The 19,051-nt window shown below is 44.2% G+C and overlaps 1 long non-coding RNA gene across 1 annotated transcript; it reads left to right on the top strand.

Moving 5' to 3' along the window:
• The first annotated feature begins 47 nt into the window (after positions 1–47).
• On the top strand, positions 48–18,000 carry LOC117203934 (uncharacterized). The gene is made up of 3 exons (XR_004486897.2): positions 48–1,410; positions 2,214–2,323; positions 17,899–18,000. It is a non-coding gene; the product is annotated as an uncharacterized LOC117203934 (long non-coding RNA).
• Positions 18,001–19,051: the final 1,051 nt, after the last annotated feature.

Below are 19,051 nucleotides of genomic sequence, written 5' to 3'. Positions count from 1 at the left end.
GAGAGACCCCCAGGCCACGTGGCGGGCTCTAACGTCGAGCTGGTTGGAAACCACTTACCGAGTCGTTCGCCGAGGCCGAAAAGGGAGGGGAAGGGAGAGACCCAGTTTAAGAGGGGCCTGGGCGGTCAGCACCCAGCGGCAGCCAACCAAAAAGTTGCCCCAGCGCCCCGCCCGGCTCGGGACCCGGCCCAGCACCAGGCCCAGCACCCGCCCCGCCAGCGGCGCGCGGAGGCCCTCGCGCGTCCCCTGCCGGCGGCCTGGGGCAAGCGGGGCAGGCGGCGGCCGCCCGGGTCTACCCTAGCTCGGGCCTCGGGCCGACCGACCGAACTTTTCGCCTCAGAGCCCTTCCTAAGCGTGGTGTCCATTTACCTCGCGGCGGGTTCGACGGAGCTCCTGGCACCCTAATAATATTAGATATTTATGCCCGTCTCCCCTTTCCCCACCTCAAGTATCCCATGTTCTCCCCCAGGGGGGTCTGCAAGCCACTAGAAGTCCCCAGCCTTGCTTTTTTTAAAAAAACTATTTTTTTAAATGAATTTATTTATTTTTGGCTGCGTCGGGTCTTCGTTGTTGCACGTGGGGTGGGCTTTCTCTAGTTGCGGGGCGCGGGGGCTACTCTTTGTTGCCTTGCGCGGGCTTCTCACTGCGGTGGCTTCTCTTGTTGCAGAGCTCGGGCTCTAGGCGCGCGGGCTTCAGTAATTGTGACTCGCGGGCTCTAGAGGGCAGGCTTAGTAGTTGTGGTGCACGGGCTTCGTCGCTCCACAGCAGGTGGGATCTTCCCAGACCAGGGCTCGAACCCGTGCCCCCTGCATTGGCAGGCAGATTACTAACCACTGTGCTACCAGGGAAACCCCAAGCCTTGCTTTTATATTTGGTTTTATCCTTAATCTGTCCCTGGAAGTTTGAGATTTGAGGCTTCCTAGGTACTGGAGCACTTGAGAGCACTTTTGGTTGGAGGGACTGTATAGGGCAACAAATATTTACTGAATGCCCACTCAGCGGTAGGCACCGTGATCCGTGCTGTGAAGTTGAATGAGAAACTGCCCCTGCCCTCAAGAAACATAAAGTGATAAAAGCCTATGCAACGTGCCAAGGGCCTAGCACAAAGCCATGAAACCCAGCCTGCTAAGGGGATCAGGGAAGGCTTCCTGGATGAGGGGTATACCTAGGCTGAGTCTAGCATTACTAGCAGGAAGTTGGCTTCACAATATAGAAGCCAAGAGAGTTAAAGAAGGATCATAGAGTAGAAGGACTTTTAGATCATACAGAGCTTCTGGTGGAATAGAGCCCACCTTAGGGTGTTCTCCAAAAGCAGACTTGTCTTGATCATGGAATGTAAGCTCCATGCAGACTTGCTTTCCCAGTCTCCTGGATCCTCTGAATTCAGCATAGTGCCTGGAACATATTCAGGTAAGTGGGAAATGACTCCAGGGAAAGAGATTCGCCATTGAGCCCCTGCAGTAGTTGAATATTCATACTATAAAACTCTTCAAGGCTCATAGTGAGGATAGTGGTGGGGTCTTATCCCAGAATGTAGCTTTTTTGGGTCACCTTGAGTATGAATTTATCCCTGCATTCCCGGCACATGGCCTAGAGCTTGGTGCACTGTCAGTAATTGATAAAACCTGCTGTATCTCCTTTCTTGGTGTGTATTTGGCCTGCCTTTCACACACGCGATGAACTACTTGTAGAACAGGCATCCCGAGCCCCCGGGAGGTGTTGGGCACTTCTCTGGCTAGTTTTGCTGCTGCTAGAGGGGAGCCCTCACCCCCGACCCCGGCTCCCCATGCCATGTCTCTTTGTGGAGGAACATCTGTGGGATAATGCCCTGAGCTTCTGTCCACCCTTTCCTCATTCCCTTCCAGCAGAGGAAGGCATTTCAATAAAATCCTGTTCTAACATGAATTTGGAGAGCTTGCAAACCGGGGTAGGCTTGTTGGCATCTGTTCTCCACCTGTTTCCTGTTTTCAAGATTCTAATGTTCTCTGATGGGAGGGGGAGAGGGGGGTAAGAAGTGACCATTTGGAATCCATTGAGGGTTTTCTTGGTTCAGTGTATAGTCACTCGGGAACATTAAGTGTCACCCCCTTAAACTTTGTGCTTTTTCAATGGTCCAAACTGAATAAAAGATAGTATTTCTTACTAACCCTGCAATAACATGGTCATGCATTTTACTCATTTTAAATTTTTGGCCCGCGCGTATGTTATGGCAGGTGATATCCAACGGCTCATCTTTCTCAAAGAAGAGCAAGTCCATCAGAAGGCTGTGAGCTGCGAAGATTCGTGTTCTTTTTCTTCCCTCGCTGCCCAGGATCAGTATAAGGTAATGGTGACCCAACGTCCAGACGGGGAAAGGGAGTAGAACAGACTCAGCTCTGAAGTCACTATCTTGTCAGTAGTAAAGCTAACACCTTCATTTCCCTTCTGTATCTTATCTTGAGTTGGTTCTGAAGGTGGAAAGGGAAGAAAGCACATTATTTGTCACCCTCCCCCAACCCTTATTCCCAGGAGATCCTAAGACTCATTTGTTCTCAATGGACTAACATTACACACAGAGCTGGGACATTCGCTCTCACAGATTAATTGGCCCATCCATTTTCTTTTGTCTCTGTGTTTAGTGCGCATTTTATTGTGTCATTGTAGAGTCAGGAGATAAAGCAACTGCAGACATCATTTATGATTTAAACGGCAGTTCCAGTTGGGTAACATTTTAATTGGCGTCGTTGGGCCATTTGCCACATGCAGGTCTCTGCCCAGCAGCCTGCCTTTTCCAAGCAGCTTGTTTTCAAGCCAAGAGAGAATGTCTGCTCTCACGGAGGCCTATTGGTTTCATTTGCCTAAATAGAAGTGGATGATGGCTGAAATGTGGCTGATTTTAGCAATCAGAGGGTGTGCAGGTAAGCATCCTGGAAGCACTGGGATACAGGTGTGCTTGTTTCTGACCCCTTACATCGGTACAAAACAGACTATTAAAACAATGCCCTCTCGATTGCCATGTACTCACTGCCATATTTAACATGAATAACCAACAAGGATCTACTGTACAGCACAGGGAACTCTGTTCAATATTACATAACAACCTAAATGGGAAAAGAATTTGAAAAAGAATAGATACATGTATATGTATAACTGAATCACTTTGCCGTACACCTGAAACCAACACAACATTGTTAATCAATTGTACTCCAATATAGAATAAAAAGTTAAAAAAAAAATGCCCTCTCAGGTGTGTTGCCTACAGACCTGAGCCTTGTTGTTCACAAGACTTCTAGGAAATATAGGAATAAAGGTATAAAATACATTTCTATTTCATATTTATGTTCAATATATCAAATATATCACCTTTATTGATAAGCATGATCTAGTTGTAAAACAAATAAATAAAAACATCCTTTAACTCCATATTCTTCTGCAACTAACCCTTCATTTCTTTTTCTCTTGAAAAAGACTCCTCAAAAGCACTGTCTTTATTTGTCTCAAATTCCTCTCCTCCATTCTTTTCTGAATCAAATTATGTTGGGCAGCCTCTGAGATCGTCCCCAAAGGCCCCATCCTCCTGCTCTTCATGCCCTTGTATAATTCCCTCCCCTTGAGTGTGGACTGGACCTGTTGAATTTCTTCCAATGAATAGAATACAGGAAAAATGACGGGATGACATATGAAAAGATGCTCCCTGTTTTATATCACTAGGGAATTGCAAATTAAAACAGCAATGAGGTACCATTATATATCTATTAGAATAGCTGAATTCCAAAATACTGACAACACCAAATGGTAGTGAGGATGTAGAACAATAGGAACTCTCAGTCGTTGCTGGTGGGAATGCAACATGGTACAGCCACTTTGGAAGACAGTTTGGGACAGAGAATAATTGCAGATGAGCTTTGTTTAGTTGTATACTTATGGGATTGTTCAAATCAACATTGCCAAGTTTAAGTTTCAAGAGGTAGAAATTATGACCGCTTAATTTCTGCATATAAATTCCAGGCTGCCTGAACCTCATGTAGGAGGTTGCTAATACATGCCTTTCATACGAATGATGGTAAATATGTGAAGCCACTTGACTGCAATGTCCTTTCTGATTAACACATATTTATGACCCACATTTGGAAGCCTGGAGATTGCTGCCAGGCCCATCCAAATCTGTGCTGGGTAACTGAATGCCGCAATGCCACAGACAGCTTCTCCTAAATCATGCTTTAAGCTTTAGAAAAATGGTAATGGAACAGTGCATAATCCTTTTGGTCTCTCCAGCGATGTACTTAAACATGTGTTTCCTTCCTACCCTTTGCCGTGACTAAACATCTGTGCAACCATGACCGTACCACCTTAAAGGAAAGCAACAGATCCTTTTAGCTTCTCTTGCTGTTCATCCTGTGTCCTCTCTCCTCTCCTTCCCAAAGTAGCCTTCGAGTGGGGGGCAGCAGCATCACAAATGCTCAGTCGAGAGCAGAGTCAGTCTAGATTTTTTCCATTGCTGATCTGCATTCCCTTACGAGCCCGTGTTCTGCTAGATAGGGCTCGAGGTGCCAAGGGGGTTTTACATTTTAGTCGAGTCAAGTAAATTTACTCAGATTCAATCATTTAAACCGGCTTTTAGGGGGAATGTTGAGTCTATTTTTGTAGAAAGGCCCCGTCTTTCTGGTTTTTGCTCCCCTTCCCTTCTCTCCATGGCGCCTGGCGAATGCATGTGGGGAGGTGCTTATGGCCCAGGAAGCAAGGCAGATGACACAGATGGATCTTCTGCATTGCAGCTGGCCTTTGCTTGGACAGTGACCACTGTAATGGGACTGTTTCTAGCCCTGGTCTTCTCCGGGGTTTGCTGTTGAAGACCTGGGACCTGGTCACTCATGATCATACTTGCTTGTGGCTTGGCCAGGCCTTGGGAATCTGCCCTGGTCAACTCCAATGGCACCTGCCCTGGCCACCCTGTTCCAAGCCCAGCCCCCTCCCCCCACTGCTTTCTACTTTTTTTTAAAAAAAAAACACCGCTTTCTATAAAATAGAAATAGATATATCTATAATAGAAATAGATAGCATGTATCTATTTATCTATCCATCTATCTTTCTCTCAGCTGGCTTCTAAGTCCCTTTCAAGATGATTTACGTAGAGGTCTCCTGTCCTCTTCTCTATCTCTGTCTGTATCTCCCTCTCCATTTCCACACCCAAACCTAAACCCATACCCATACCCGTACCAATCTATGTCGATTAAAAATATGGACTCTAAAATTCAACTTCCTGGGTTCAAATCCTTGTTCTGTTACTTATTAGCTGTGTGTACTTGGACAATTTACTTAGCCTGCCTATGCCTTGGTTTCCTTATTTGTAAAATGGGGATAATAATAGCACCTACCCTATAGGTTGTGATAAAAATAAAATGAATTACTATATGGAAAGGGTTTAGAAATAGATCTGACACGTGGAAAGCACCACCTAAGTATTTGATGCTTTTTAAAAATTATTGATTGCCTCCCCAGCAGAATATAAAGTCCATGAAGGCAGAAACTTTGTCTGTCTTTTTTACTGTTATATCTCTTTGTCCATCGGCAATGCCTGACCCACAACGGGTACTTAGTAACTATTTGTTGGAAGAATGAATAAATGAATGTATGGAGAAACAAAAAAGAACAACACAATCTATTTCAAAAACTGTTACCATCCTTTCACACTCCCTCTAGCAAAAGTTGATGTCCCTCTAAAGGTGACTTCCTCCTCTTTAGGGTTCTCCTGTCCTCTGGGAAGCTGAGAACTAGGTTTTAGCTTTTGTTTTTGGCTGTACCACATGGATTACAGGATTTTAGTCTCCCGACCAGGGATCAAACCCAGGCCCTTAGCAGTGAGAGTGCAGAGTCCTAACCACTGGGCCACGAGGGAATTCCCTTGGTTTTGGTCTTTAATGGACCTTTCTATCACCAAACTACGTTATCCCAGGGCCTCTGATCTTTTTTTTTTTTTTTTTTTTTTTTTCTTTTGAGGTACGCGGGCCTCTCACTCTTGCGGCCTCTCCCGTTGCGGAGCACAGGCTCCGGACGCGCAGGCTCAGCGGCCATGGCTCACGGGCCCAGCCGCTCCGCAGCATGTGGGATCTTCCGGGACCGGGGCACGAACCCGTGTCCCCTGCATCGGCAGGCGGATCAACCACTGCGCCACCAGGGAAGCCCAGGGCCTCTGATCTTGTTGGATAACCTGGTCCTGGGGAAAGTCTTCCCCTCTTGATCCTCAGAGGTTCCTCCTCTTTCTTCACAAAGTTTTGGCTACTTCCTCACATTGATACTAACACTATTCTTTCCTGCTCCAGGTGGAGTAGGGGGTACTTAGAGTTATCACATCTTGCACGTGTGTGCGTGTGCGCGTGTGCGCACATGTGTGCATTGTGTGTGTGCGCGCGTGTGTGTGTGCGCACGCACGCGTGTGTGTGTGTGTGTGTGTGTTAGTGAGGGAAGGCAGAGGATAATGAGCAGCTCTCACAGCTTAAAAGCAGCCATTTTCCCACCCTGCCTTCCTTCTTCCTCCTGCGATGGTATCTTTCTAGTTTCTGGCCTTACCTTGCCTGGCTTGAGAGAGAATTGGAGCCGGTTCTCCCCAGAGTCCTGTGGCATTAACCACTTAGCTCTCCTGATGCCCTAGGTCCTGCGTTAGTAGCTGGAGGCTTTCATTTCAAGCAAGCCCCAGATCACTCCATTAGTGGTGGGAGTTGCCGCTGATGGAAATGAGCTTCCTTTTTGGTTAAGAGGCTCAGAATTCAACTGAATGTGAATTGTGATGAATTCTACTCTCACCACTCTTTTTTCTGCTGGCTTTCCTCTCTCTGTCTTGGCAAGACACACCCCTTTGCAGGACTGGGTTCAAGATGACTTGGCTTTTTAATTTTTAAACTAGGAGTTTGTAATCAGCCCACAGGGCATGGAAGTGAGCCCCACGTGTAGTAGGGGAGGGTTTGACCACCATCTGGTCCCACCCTAGCAAAGCATTAGGGCTCTACCTTCTTGGGCATTAAGGGTGCCAATTCTCTTAAGGGGTGTCCTGGGGCACCCAAGGTGAGCTCACACATGACAGTTTGGAAAGGCTCAGCAAAGTCTTGTTGCATGAGTGGGTTTTCTTCTGCTGGAAAAACCACGGGCATGATGCAAGCCCCTGCTGACAGAGGCCCTCGCCCTACAGCAAAAAAGGAATGATTACATCGACTTTTCCATCCACGTGCTCCCAAGGGCGTAGGCTGGTTTGCAGATGTTGGCCTGCTGTTTAGGTTCATGTGGCCTGAGCTGGAGAGGCCCCCCTCTTCTCGTTGCCAGGGTTTTATATTGTTAATTAATTGGTTCTTTCTAAGGCATTGAGAGAGGGGTTCTCTGGGAGAAAGATATATAAAATTTTCTGCCATTAAGAGAACATTTTTCTCTTCTGAGGGATTGCACATACTTGCTACTGGGAGAGATTTCCATTAGAAGATGGAGTAATGGTTATTTAATAAGACGTTACTCATGCCAGCTTCTTAGCTCTCTGTTGAGGTCACTTATGTTTCAAAAGTCTGAGTGGTGGAGAATCCCTGCCCCTCCATCTCCCTGTCTTAGGAGGGGCAAACAGAGGGTCTTCTGTGGTGGAGCTCTTTGGATGTGACATGGCCACTGCTTCCCGTCGGATGAGGTGACCCAACCTTGTCTTTTAAAAACCAAAACTGCTGACTGTGTTGCCTTCTAATTTCAACATTGCTTTCTTCATTTGGCGTCCTGAAAGGGGAACTTCCAGTAGAAATGTTACTCTGTAGCAGACATGCAGTAGAAGAGAGAGAAATGTATTAGTGATGTTGAAGAACCTTTTATATTTTTGTTCATCTCCCTTAGTTTTATTAGAAACAGAAAACAGGATCTTAGGAACTCTGGTGGCCATGTATCCCCTGACGTGTACTGTGTATGTTAGGAAAGTAAATAAAATCAGGGAAATGGACTCGAGAGAGATAGAGGAGGGGGGTTCTATGTTAGGCAGATGGTCAGGGCATGCCCTTCTGAGAGACAGTATTTCTGAAGAGACCTGAAGGCAATGAGGGGCTGAGCCGCGGGAGGAGCATTCCAGGCACAGGGCACAGGAGTGCGAAGGCCCCGAGCTGGGAAGGTAGGAACACGATGATCTCTTCATAGGATCCCTGCAACCCGGTGCCCCAGAGCAGGCCCTCTTTCCACTAAGTCAGGGTTCCTGGCCCCCATCTCTGACTTCCTTCCCCACCCATCAGACCTCGTCCGGGTCTCCTGGAAGCCGGGCCTCTTCCTCTTCTTCTCTCTCCCAGACTCCACTGCTTTGGTGTTAGCTCTGTACCCTGGTCCCCCTCTTCTCCCCACACCTGATTTCACTAAAGCACTCGTGGAAATTTTTTCTAAATACCTGAAGTCGACTGTTGCCATTTCTTTTCACTTCAGCCATAACAATCGTGCTTCTCTTTGAAGCGGTGTGATTCTCTACACCCACAAGGCAAGGGGTGGAGGTGGACATAAAGAATAAGAGTTGGGGCTTCCCTGGTGGCGCAGTGGTTGAGAGGGGATGCAGGGGACGCGGGTTCGTGCCCCGGTCTGGGAAGATCCCACATGCCGCGGAGCGGCTGGGCCCGTGAGCCATGGCCGCTGAGCCTGTGCGTCCGGAGCCTGTGCTCCGCAACGGGAGAGGCCACAACAGTGAGAGGCCCGCGTATTGCAAAAAAAAAAAAAAAAAAAAAGGAATAAGAGTTGCCACTTTGGCTTTTCACCCCACTCTCCACCCTTAGTGCCTGAAGGGCTGGTGTGTGTACCTTTACGCTGACAAAACTGTCTTCTGGAATTGGGACCTGTGACTTTCCAATTTCCACGAGCAGTCGGTTTGTTCTCACTCCTCATATGATTCACGTGCAGAATCTGACACTGTAAGGCTTCCGGAAAGTGCCTCACCGACTAACTGGTTGACTTGTTAATTCACAGTGTGTACATTGAACGCCAGCCATGAGAGGCGCTGCTGCAGACCCTGGGTATGGAGGTGAATTACACGGTCCCCGTTCCAGGAGGACTTATAATCCCAGGGCGGTCACAGCCAGCCATGGGGCAGTGGAGCCGACAGGAGGTGCTGAAGGGAGTGCATGGAAGGGGCCCTGCGAGGGTCTCCCTAGACCTCTGAGTGCAGGCGTGCTCTGACTGATTTCACACAGCCCCGGTTCTCCCCCTGCCTGAGCTTCCTACTCCACCTGGCTGCCTCTGTCTCATTGTCCTAGCCTCTCAACTGGGCATTGAAAAGACTAATTTTATTCAAGTATAGTTGATTTACAATGTTGTGTTAGTTTCTGGTCTATGGCAAAGTGATTCAGTTACACATATACATACACATTCTTTTTCATAGTCTTTTCCATTATGGTTTATCACAGGATATTGAATATAGTTCCCTGTGCTATACAGGAGGACCTTGTTGTTTGTCCCTCCTATATATAATAGTTTGCATCTGCTAATTCAGTTGGGCATTTTATGTGAGTCCTTCTCTCTCTGCCTTCTGTTCCTTGCAGATCTTACCTTTTCTTATGACTTCTATGCTGGATGAGGCCCACGTCCCTGTGTGGGGTCTCTCCTTATCTCCAGAGCCAGCCTCTGACTCACCTGCTCTCTCCAGCGCCTCACTTTTGCACTTCTACAGTCTTCTTTCTTTTGACTTAATTCCACCTCATTTTTGAATTCACCCTGACTGAAGTTTCCATCCTGGTTTAAAAGGGTTGTTGGAAGACAGCATGTGCCATGGGCACTGGGCCTCCCCGTCTGTTCCTTCTGAGAACGCCAAGAAGGCAAGGCCCCGGTGGCTCTTCGTCCAGGCCATTATTCAGGGTTATGTGTGCAGCAAGCGACCTTCAGGGAAGAGGCAATGCCTCCTCCCAGACAAAGGTTTGCTACTGCTCACTATGAAAACAATGAATCCCTCCAGGTCAGTGTTCCTCTCCCATGGCAACCCTCTGCATGTGCAGGCATCCTGGATGGGTCCTCTGCGTCATCATTGTGGGATTCGGGGGACATGGGGAACCACTGCAAACCAACACAAAGCTCTGGCTACTTCTTTTGCCACATGTAATAAAATCCTCAGTCTCTGGCCAAGAGGCTCATGCCTCTTACCAGTGTCCATGAAAGAGTAACTTGCAAGCTTGGAAATGGGGTAAAACTTTAGACCCTGCACAGTTTTTAACAAGTGTTATCTAAGCTTCTAACTCCAACCTACCATTTGATGTCGCCAGGTAACCAGGTTGCTTCCTATGTCCTGAATGGTGCTGAGCACTTTTTTTTCTATTATATCCTCCCCCCACCCCGCACCCCACAACTACCACCATTGTTGGCCTGCTTCAGTTCTCTTCTAGGGCTAAGCTGAGTATTCTCCAATTATTTCCTGTCCTGGCATCCTGCCCCTTAAACTCAACTTTGAACATTCTCTAGGAAACCCAGTGTGAGCTGTTGCTCAGATTTCCTCTGATCTGTTTACTTGTCTGCCTGCATGTCCAGGCCCTGGTGTGGCTTAGGCTGCCTAACTGGACTCTTCCACGCTTGCCCAAAAGTCCCTAAGTCATCCCTAATGCCTTGACCTGGAACTAGCAGTCACGGCAAGTAGTCCTGCCTTTCAGTTGGCTAATAATAAGAGCTGACATTTATAGAGCACCTACTACATACCACCTGAGACTCATCCAAGAGTTCGTAGCTAGTGAGAGCTGCAAAGCTAAGGTTTGCCCCAGCAGTCTGATTCCATGTGCTATAGTGCCTCCTGCTGGGAGGAACTTTCATTCCTATGTCTTGCCCTCATTTCTAACTCTTGACCTATCTTTATTAGAAAGGAAACCATTTTGGGACTTCCCTGGTGGCACAGTGGCTAAGACTCCGTGTTCCAAATGCAGAGGCCCCGGGTTCAATCCCTGGTCAGGGAACTAGACCCCATGTACATGCCTCAACAAAGACCCCATGTGCATGCTGCAACAAAGATCCTGTGTGCTGCAGCTAAGACCTGGCGCAGCAAAATGAAAGAAAGAAAGGAAATCGTTTTAAAATGCTATTTGGTCAGTTACCTGAACAACTTGTCAACCTCCATAATCACTTTATGAAATCAATATTTTTAAATAGCAGTGTTTCTCAGGGAAGAATCTGACAATGAAATGAGAACTTAATTTATCAATAGGTCAATGAGGAAAGGTCTGCAAATCAAACCTATTATATCTTGGCTTTAATCCAGTTTTTGTATATTTTTATGAAACAATGGACAGTATGGTGTATATATGAAGTTCACTGGCCTTGAATTTTAAGAGCCTGGATCTGTTAAGTCTTGCTAGATGGCCTTAACCTCTGGGGACCTCGCGTTTTCCATTTGTAGAATGAAAACCAGAAGATCTTCAGGTTTGTGTTCAGATGTGATTCTGTGTCTAACAAAGCATGTTAACTCTCCCACAATAGCAGAGCCCTTGTTCCAGGACTGTTATATTCCTCTTTTCCCTCTTTCCTTTCTTTTGTTTTTCCCTCCCTTCCCTTCCTTCCCCTTTCTTTGCTATTTGTGTTACTATCACCAAATACCATCACCCAAACTTGAAATCTCATAGCTGATTTGAATTGCCGCCTTTCCAGTCAATGTTTCGTTCAATAGGCCATGCACATCCTTACTTTCATTTCCATTCCCAGTGCCATGTTCAGTTTTACGTATTTATCACCTCATATTTCCACATCTACTCTTTCTGCTCTGTTTTCTCTTCTCTTCCAGCCTTTGTCCATCTTTAGACATATTTTGTATATAGCTGTAACCCAGGTGCTCATAAAATTTTGCTTTATCCTTGTATCAGTTAACAACTCTTTAATCCTGTTGCTACACGGTCTATGTAATCTGTGTTTTAAAAGGCTGCGCACCTGTGTATGGCAGCACTGACAATGATTCTTCTGCTGCTGAACATTGAGGTTGCTTCCAAGTCTCAAATCATGCTGCAATGAGTATTTTGGTGAGCTATTTTCCAGTTAAATTCTTTAGTTGCAAGAGACCAATTCAGGTTATCGTCAGCCTTTTTTTTTTTTTTTTCCCCTTGGCCGCACTGCACGGTGTGTCTTGTGGGATTCCCCGACCAGGGATTGAACCCGGGCCCTCAGTAGTGAAAGCACGGAATCTTAACCACTGGACTGCCAGGGAATTCCCTATCGTCAGTCAATTGATGGACTTTTGATGATGATAGAGGGAGTGTCACAGAGAGGGAGGAAAGGCGAGGGGCCCAGGGAAAGGAATGGACTCTGTAGCCAGGTGGGCCTCTTCTGGGTGCTTCCCTCTGGGTGGGCTTCATTTTTCTCCCATTGCCCAGCTTCTTCTGTTATTCAAGCCCCATGGTGGGAGAAGATGGGTCCCTTTGCTCTTTCAACATTATATCTCTATCTTACAAGAGTCTATTTTTGACTGAAGTGGAATCTCTTTGTCCCAATTCCAAATTCTGGGAGAAAGACTCCGACTGGCTCTTTTTGTGTTGGGAATCTATACTTTGTCCAATCAGCTGGACCAGTGGTGGGTCAGACTGGATAGAGCTGCTGGCTGCTGGGGACCCATCCCTATAGGTGGGGAGTGCAGCTAGGATGATCCGTAGTGAGCAGATACCTCCCTTAATGCGTCCATCCTTTCCTTAGGGTAAATTCTGAGAAGTAGAACTCCTGGATCCCAGGGCATAACCATTTACCTGGTTAGTATCATCAGTTCAGTCCCAGTGAACAGCAGGCCATGGAAATTTAAATAAGCTGGTGTTGCCACTGGGATAATAGGCACCCACTGTGAGCAGGCTGTAGGCAGCAAGCAACTGCACAAGGAGCCACACATTTCCTCAGAAAAAAGGCATTGAATCTTTCCCAGTTCTGCTCCATAGAATACTGAGGAGAAAATATTTAGCTTGAAACATTTAAACATAGGTGTTGGCTACATTGTCTGGTTCTTGGAGAAATTCAACATGAAGTTCCCTTTCAGGGAAAACAAGAAACAAAAATAAAACCTGCACTCTGCTTTCCAGCCCAGGTGAGCCAGTGTGGGTGTGTCTTTTGGTGCTATTCTGATTGGTGGAAGCCAATACTTTGAATATCGCCCTTGAGTGAAACCCCTTTAGAATGTCTGGGTGTTAACTAAAATTGCTTCTTGATGTGTCCAACAGGATGATTTACCTGCAAAATGTACTAATACCAAGGAGTCAACCTGTTAGATGGGTTATTAAACTGTACATTGAAGTGAAGCAGAATGGCTATTAAATGCAAAGGTTTTATTTATCATTATTACTGTGTGGCACCCCCTCTGACAGTCATTAGTGACTGGATTAGAAAACAGAAGCGCTCAGGAAATAATTTTATTTTAAATCAAAAATAATATGGGGTAAGACGCAGCTTTCTTTGGCACTCAAAGGGAGACTAAATCTGCCAAGAGATAACTCCTATTTCTTTTTTTTTATTGAAGTATAGTTGATTTACAATGTGTGTTAATTTCTGCTCTATAGCAAAGTGATTCCATTTTACATATATGCATTCTTTTTTATATTCTTTTATATTTTTTAAAAATTTATTTTTTATTGAAGTATAGTTGATTTAAAATGTGTTAGTTTCGGGTGTACAGTAAAGGGATTCAGCTTTATATATATATTATGTATTATATAGATAATATATATGTGTGTGTGTGTGTATATATATATATTTATTTATTCTTTTTCAGATTCTTTTCCCATATAGGTTATTACAAAATATTGAGTATAGTTCTCTGTGCTATACATTGTTGTTTATCCATTCTATATATAATAGTTTGCATGTGCTAACCCCAAACTCCCACTCCATCCCTTCTCCACCCCCCTTCCCCTTGACAACCACAAATCTGTTCTTTATGTCTGTGGAGATAACTCCTATTTCTGATTGTAGGTAGAGGATTCTGATATAGGTGACAGTCATACTTGCCAAACTTTTATTTTTATAGTGGATTCAACTTAAGTAAGTCATGTTCCATTTATCATCTTGTCTAACCCTCAAGATAATTGAAAGGTAACCAAGGCAGGTAATCCCAATGTTGCAGATGAGAGAGCCAAAACAGGAGGGTTAAGTGACCTACTCCAAGTCAAACATTAGGAGCAGAAGACTAGGATGAGAACTGCGTGCTTCTGATTTCCCAGCCCCTGATTTCCCACTACAGTCTTTATGGTTACATAGTTTGGTACCTAGCCCACTCTTAACCATCGAGTCAAAGTCTGAGTACACACGGTTGGACACTGTTATTAATTTTCAGGAATTTAAAGGAAATCTGAGATATTTGGCTTCACAGGGGACAAGTTAAATATTTTATTCATGAAAAGTATGACTATGCATCTGTAAATAGGGAAGCTATTTATGTACTGATCTGAAATAATTGCCAAGAAATATTCTTAATACTTTTTATTTTGACATATTTTAAGACTTCCAAGAAGTTCCAAAAATTGTACAGAGAGTTCCCGTGGGTCAGGAACTCTCTCTTCACCCAGCTTCCCCCAGTGATAAGATATACATAACCATAATCCATTGTTAAAACCAGAAAGTTGAGATTGGTACAATACCATTAATTTAAGTAAAGACTTTATTTGGGTTTGTAAGAAATATTTTAAAATAAAGAAAGAAGGTGAGATAGTGTATATTATGCATCCTATTTGTATATTTTTAAAGGGGTGAGGAGGATGTGTGAGTTTGTGTTTATTTGTTTCCATATGCGTAGAATATCTCTGGAAGGATGTATATGAAACTAGAGACACTGGGTTGCCTCCAAGGAGAAGATCTGAGCAGCAAAGTGTAAAAGAAATAGAATTATGCTCTTTTGTACCAATCCATCTATTTTTTAAAAAGGTAATGAGAAATCTTTTTATGTGTTCATATAAAATAATCTTTAAATTACATTTTTAAGGTAAGTAAATCTGACTGTATTCCATTTGCAAAACATATGCATAGATATCTTTGGAAGAATATATAGGAAATCGGTAACATTGATTTGCTTCCAGGGATAAAAATGGGCAGCAGGGGACAGAAGCAGCGGGAGACCTTTCACTGAGTACCTTTTGTACCTTTTAAATTTACACGATGTGAATTTATTTCCTTTTCAACAAAATTAAGAAAGCTGAAAAACTTAAACCCTAAAAATAAATTGCTTTTACCTTGTAATTTTTTTTTTCCTCTAAAATATTCAGTAGCTTTCTAGCTACTCTCTGGCTAAAATCCAAACTTCTTAACATGACATTTACGTTCTTTTTATAACTTGGTCTCATTATTTCCTGCCTGGAGCTTCTGTTCCACCTAAATCGTTTTATTACTCTCTCTTTCCAAATCCTGCACCTTCTGGCATTTCTTTATTCTTGTCTCCCTCTTCCTCAGCCATCAGAAACTAGCTCAGGCTCAGTTCTGTGACGTTCCCCCCGAACAATCCAGCCCTCTGTGGCTTGTCTCTCATCCAGATTTCTATAACAGTATACTGTCTGCCCTACACATTTGGCTCTTATCCCATACTCTCTTGTCTTTCAAGGGTATGTGCACTCTGTCCCCAAATAAGATTCCCAAATCCTTGCGGGCAGGAGCTGAGAAGGACAGTTTTCTGAAACTCCCTTTTCCTGGCAGAACCCTACACTTGGTAGATGTCCCAGTGATGCTTTTTGGCTAATCTCTTCTTTGCAGAAATTTATTCCATGCATATGCTCGCTTGATATGCTTAAGAATCCCAAGCTGTATCATGGCAGTAAGAAATTATCTATCCACCCAAAACACCCTAGCAGAAAAAAAAAGAGGACAAAGTAAGAGTTAAAAACTCAAGAAAGCACATGGTGTTTGAATACTGATATATTTTTAATATACCATTTCTGGAAAACCAGATGCATGCTAAATTTTTTTCCTCTTTTTCATTTTGGTGCATATATTTGGCTGCATTTTGGAAAATAGGCCCTGTTTTCCTGGTAACCATGGTGAATTAACTAGTTTTTCTGATATATTATCAATTAGTTCTTGCAGTTCTTGTTTTGGGGAAATGGCAGAGTTGGATTCAGAGGTTGACAAGTCTGCTGTCAGATCTACGTGACTTCTAACTCTGTGTTCTTTTTTTTTGAGGTACGCGGGCCTCTCACTGTTGTGGCCTCTCCCGCTGCGGAGCACAGGCTCCGGACGCGCAGGCTCAGCGGCCATGGCTCACGGGCCCAGCTGCTCCGTGGCATATGGGATCTTCCCGGACCGGGGCATGAACCCGTGTCCCCAGCATCGGCAGGCGGACTCTCAACCACTATGCCACCAGGGAAGCCCTGTGTTCTTTTCTTTATAGCAATGGATATATGTTAGGCTCCCTCCATGGCACAGCATTGTATTCAGATTTAATGGGCACAAAGTATAAACTCTCTTCCTTGAGGAGCTTACATTCTGTCGCAGGTTGTATTAGTCTTTGTGCACTCTGTATGTAGTAGGTGCAGCCAGTTCCTGGAAGGCTGTTGATAGTTAGCCTTAGAACTAGAGAAAAAACTCCTGAAAAAGGTTGATCTTTGAAACAGAAACCAGTAAGAACGAAGATGAAACAACAAACAATAATAGAAATAGCTTACCTTTGCCTAAGTCTTTTAGTTAGGCCCCATATTTCAAGCATATTATCTCTTCAACTTTACAGTAACTGACTGAGGTGGATATTATTGTTATCTTCTTTTGCAGATGAGAAAAGAGACTCAGAGAGGTTAAATAACTTGACCATGATCACACAGCTAAGTGACAGAGCCAGGATTCAAATGCAGAGCTTCTGCCCCTGGGTCCCTGTGTTTAACCTTGATGTGATGTTATTGTTTTTCCAAAGATTAGTCACATGGACAAGTAACTTATTAATATACTTGTCTTACTCTCTCTAACTAGATCACAGAGTCTCTAAGTGGAAGACTGTACCTCATTTTCGTATGGGTCTCCACACGTAATTATCCATAGCACAAGGAGCTGGACATTGTCAGTACTCAATACTCCAGAATGAGTGAATGCATAAAAACAATTATGGCTTATAAATGTTGTGTTAATAAGACCATGATGTTCAGATTCAAAATTCAACAAACCAACTACACACCAAGCAGTGTGAGAGGTGCAAAGAGCATGAAGTTTTGGAGGACTGGAGATGATGTCCATGAAGGGCCTGGCACAGGGAAGTGCCCAATACATGGTACTTTTATTAATACATTAACGTGATCTAATTTTCCTTACACACAACCCTGTTAGGTAGTATATTAGTCTGCTCAGACTGCCATAACACAACACCACAGACGGGTGGTTTAAACAACCAAAGTTTGTTTTCTCACACTTCTAGAGGCTCAAAGTCCTAGATCAAGGTGCTCTCTTCTCACTGTGTCCTCACATGGCCTCTGTGTGCACGAGGGTGTCTCTTTCTTTTCTCATAAGAACAGGCCCTATCAGATTAGGGTCCACTCTTAAGACTTCATTTGATCTTAATTACCTCCTTAAAGGCCCTTTCTCCAAATCCCTCCACAGGGGGTTGAGGCTTCAACATATGAATTTGGGGGAGGGAGACAGAATTCAGTCCGTAACAAGTAGTTATTCCCTTTCCATTTTACAGATGTGGAAATAGACATTTAAAGGAGTGGTTCCTGTTTTCCTGTGAAGCCTGGCTGTGCTGTCAGAAATGTCTATCACCCATATTTCTGTAGGTTTCTTTCCTCTTAGCAACTTAAAGCGTTCAACCATCTAACCCTCTCTAGAGGTTTTTTTTCCTAAGAAGACAGAGTTAGTATTATCTTTTCTCTGGATGTTGCTGGTGAAATCCTGACAGTTGATTTTTTCCCCTGAGTTTCTCACCTTCATGCCTTCACCTCTCTTCTGTTATTTTATAATTAGCTGAGACCATGGGGGTTATCATGTAATTGATTAGTTCCACTTCCTTCTACGTTACAGAACAGGAACCATGGCAAGGCCAGGCTTACCAACTCTGGAATAAGGCTGGGGAATGGAAGGCTGTTCAGCCTACAGCAAACTCCAGGTAGGACTATCTTATTGTGCTGTCACCAGAAAGCATGTGTGACTTCCCTGGTGGTTCAGTGGTTAGGACTTCTCACTTCCACTGCAGGGGGCATGGGTTTTATCCCTGATCGGGGAACTAAGATCCCAGAAGCCCCATGGCAAGGGCAAAAAACAAACAAAAACAAAACAAAACAAAAAGCCCCAGAAAGCATGTTACTCTTTACCTGAGGGCTTTAATATCATTATAACTCAATATTCTCTACTTCACTCTTTCTGCCTACTTGTACCTTCTGCCGCTTCATGCCTTCTATTCTCTCTATCTTACCAGCTTTGGTCAAATTGTTATTTCTATCTTGAGTTCAAAACTCATTTAGGGAGAGTCTGGTTGGTTCAGCCAGTCAGCATCCCTTTGGGTCACTGGCCAGCATTTGGTCTAGTCGTATGTGTTGCTTCAGTACAATGGAAAGAATTCTTTTATCTATCACAGCATGAGGAAAATATTTTTTGAGAATATACAATTTCTTTTCTTCTGGTCCTGTGTTTACTTCTCTTCTGTAATGCAGTCTAGTGTCATGGTTAACATTCAAGTTCTGGAGTAAAAGTGTCTGGGTTTAGACACTACTTCCACCACTTACCAATTCTATGAACTTGGACAAATTTACTTCACTTCCCTGTGCCTCAGTTTTCTCAAAATGAGATTGTTAATACAGTCCCCATCTCACAGAGTTGAGAGGATTCAACGAGTTAAGGCATGTGAGCAAGCACAGTGCATGCATATAGTAAGCACCCAGTAAGTATTAGTTATTTCTAATTGGTTGTCTGAGTGTAGTTGCCCTCTTGGAAGGAGAATGTTAGTTCTTTTGCCAAGAATATCTCTAATCATAAATTTACAAATAAGCATTTTAGATACCTGTTCTGTGGCTGATTAAGTAGCATAATTAACCAAGGCTGTTAGTTCCTGATGACATTCATTCAACAATTCCACAAGTGTTACATATACAGTAACTTTTGTATTGAAACACTTAACACAGGCAGAGTAGACAGGTTGTTATTATCATGATGATGAGCTAAGCACAGGAATACCCAG

The sequence above is a fragment of the Orcinus orca genome, chromosome 9 (genome assembly GCF_937001465.1).
Source record: "Orcinus orca chromosome 9, mOrcOrc1.1, whole genome shotgun sequence".
NCBI lineage: Eukaryota > Metazoa > Chordata > Mammalia > Artiodactyla > Delphinidae > Orcinus > Orcinus orca.
The sequence above is the reverse complement of the archived record's forward strand: the minus strand, read 5'-3'. Positions and strand labels throughout refer to the sequence as shown.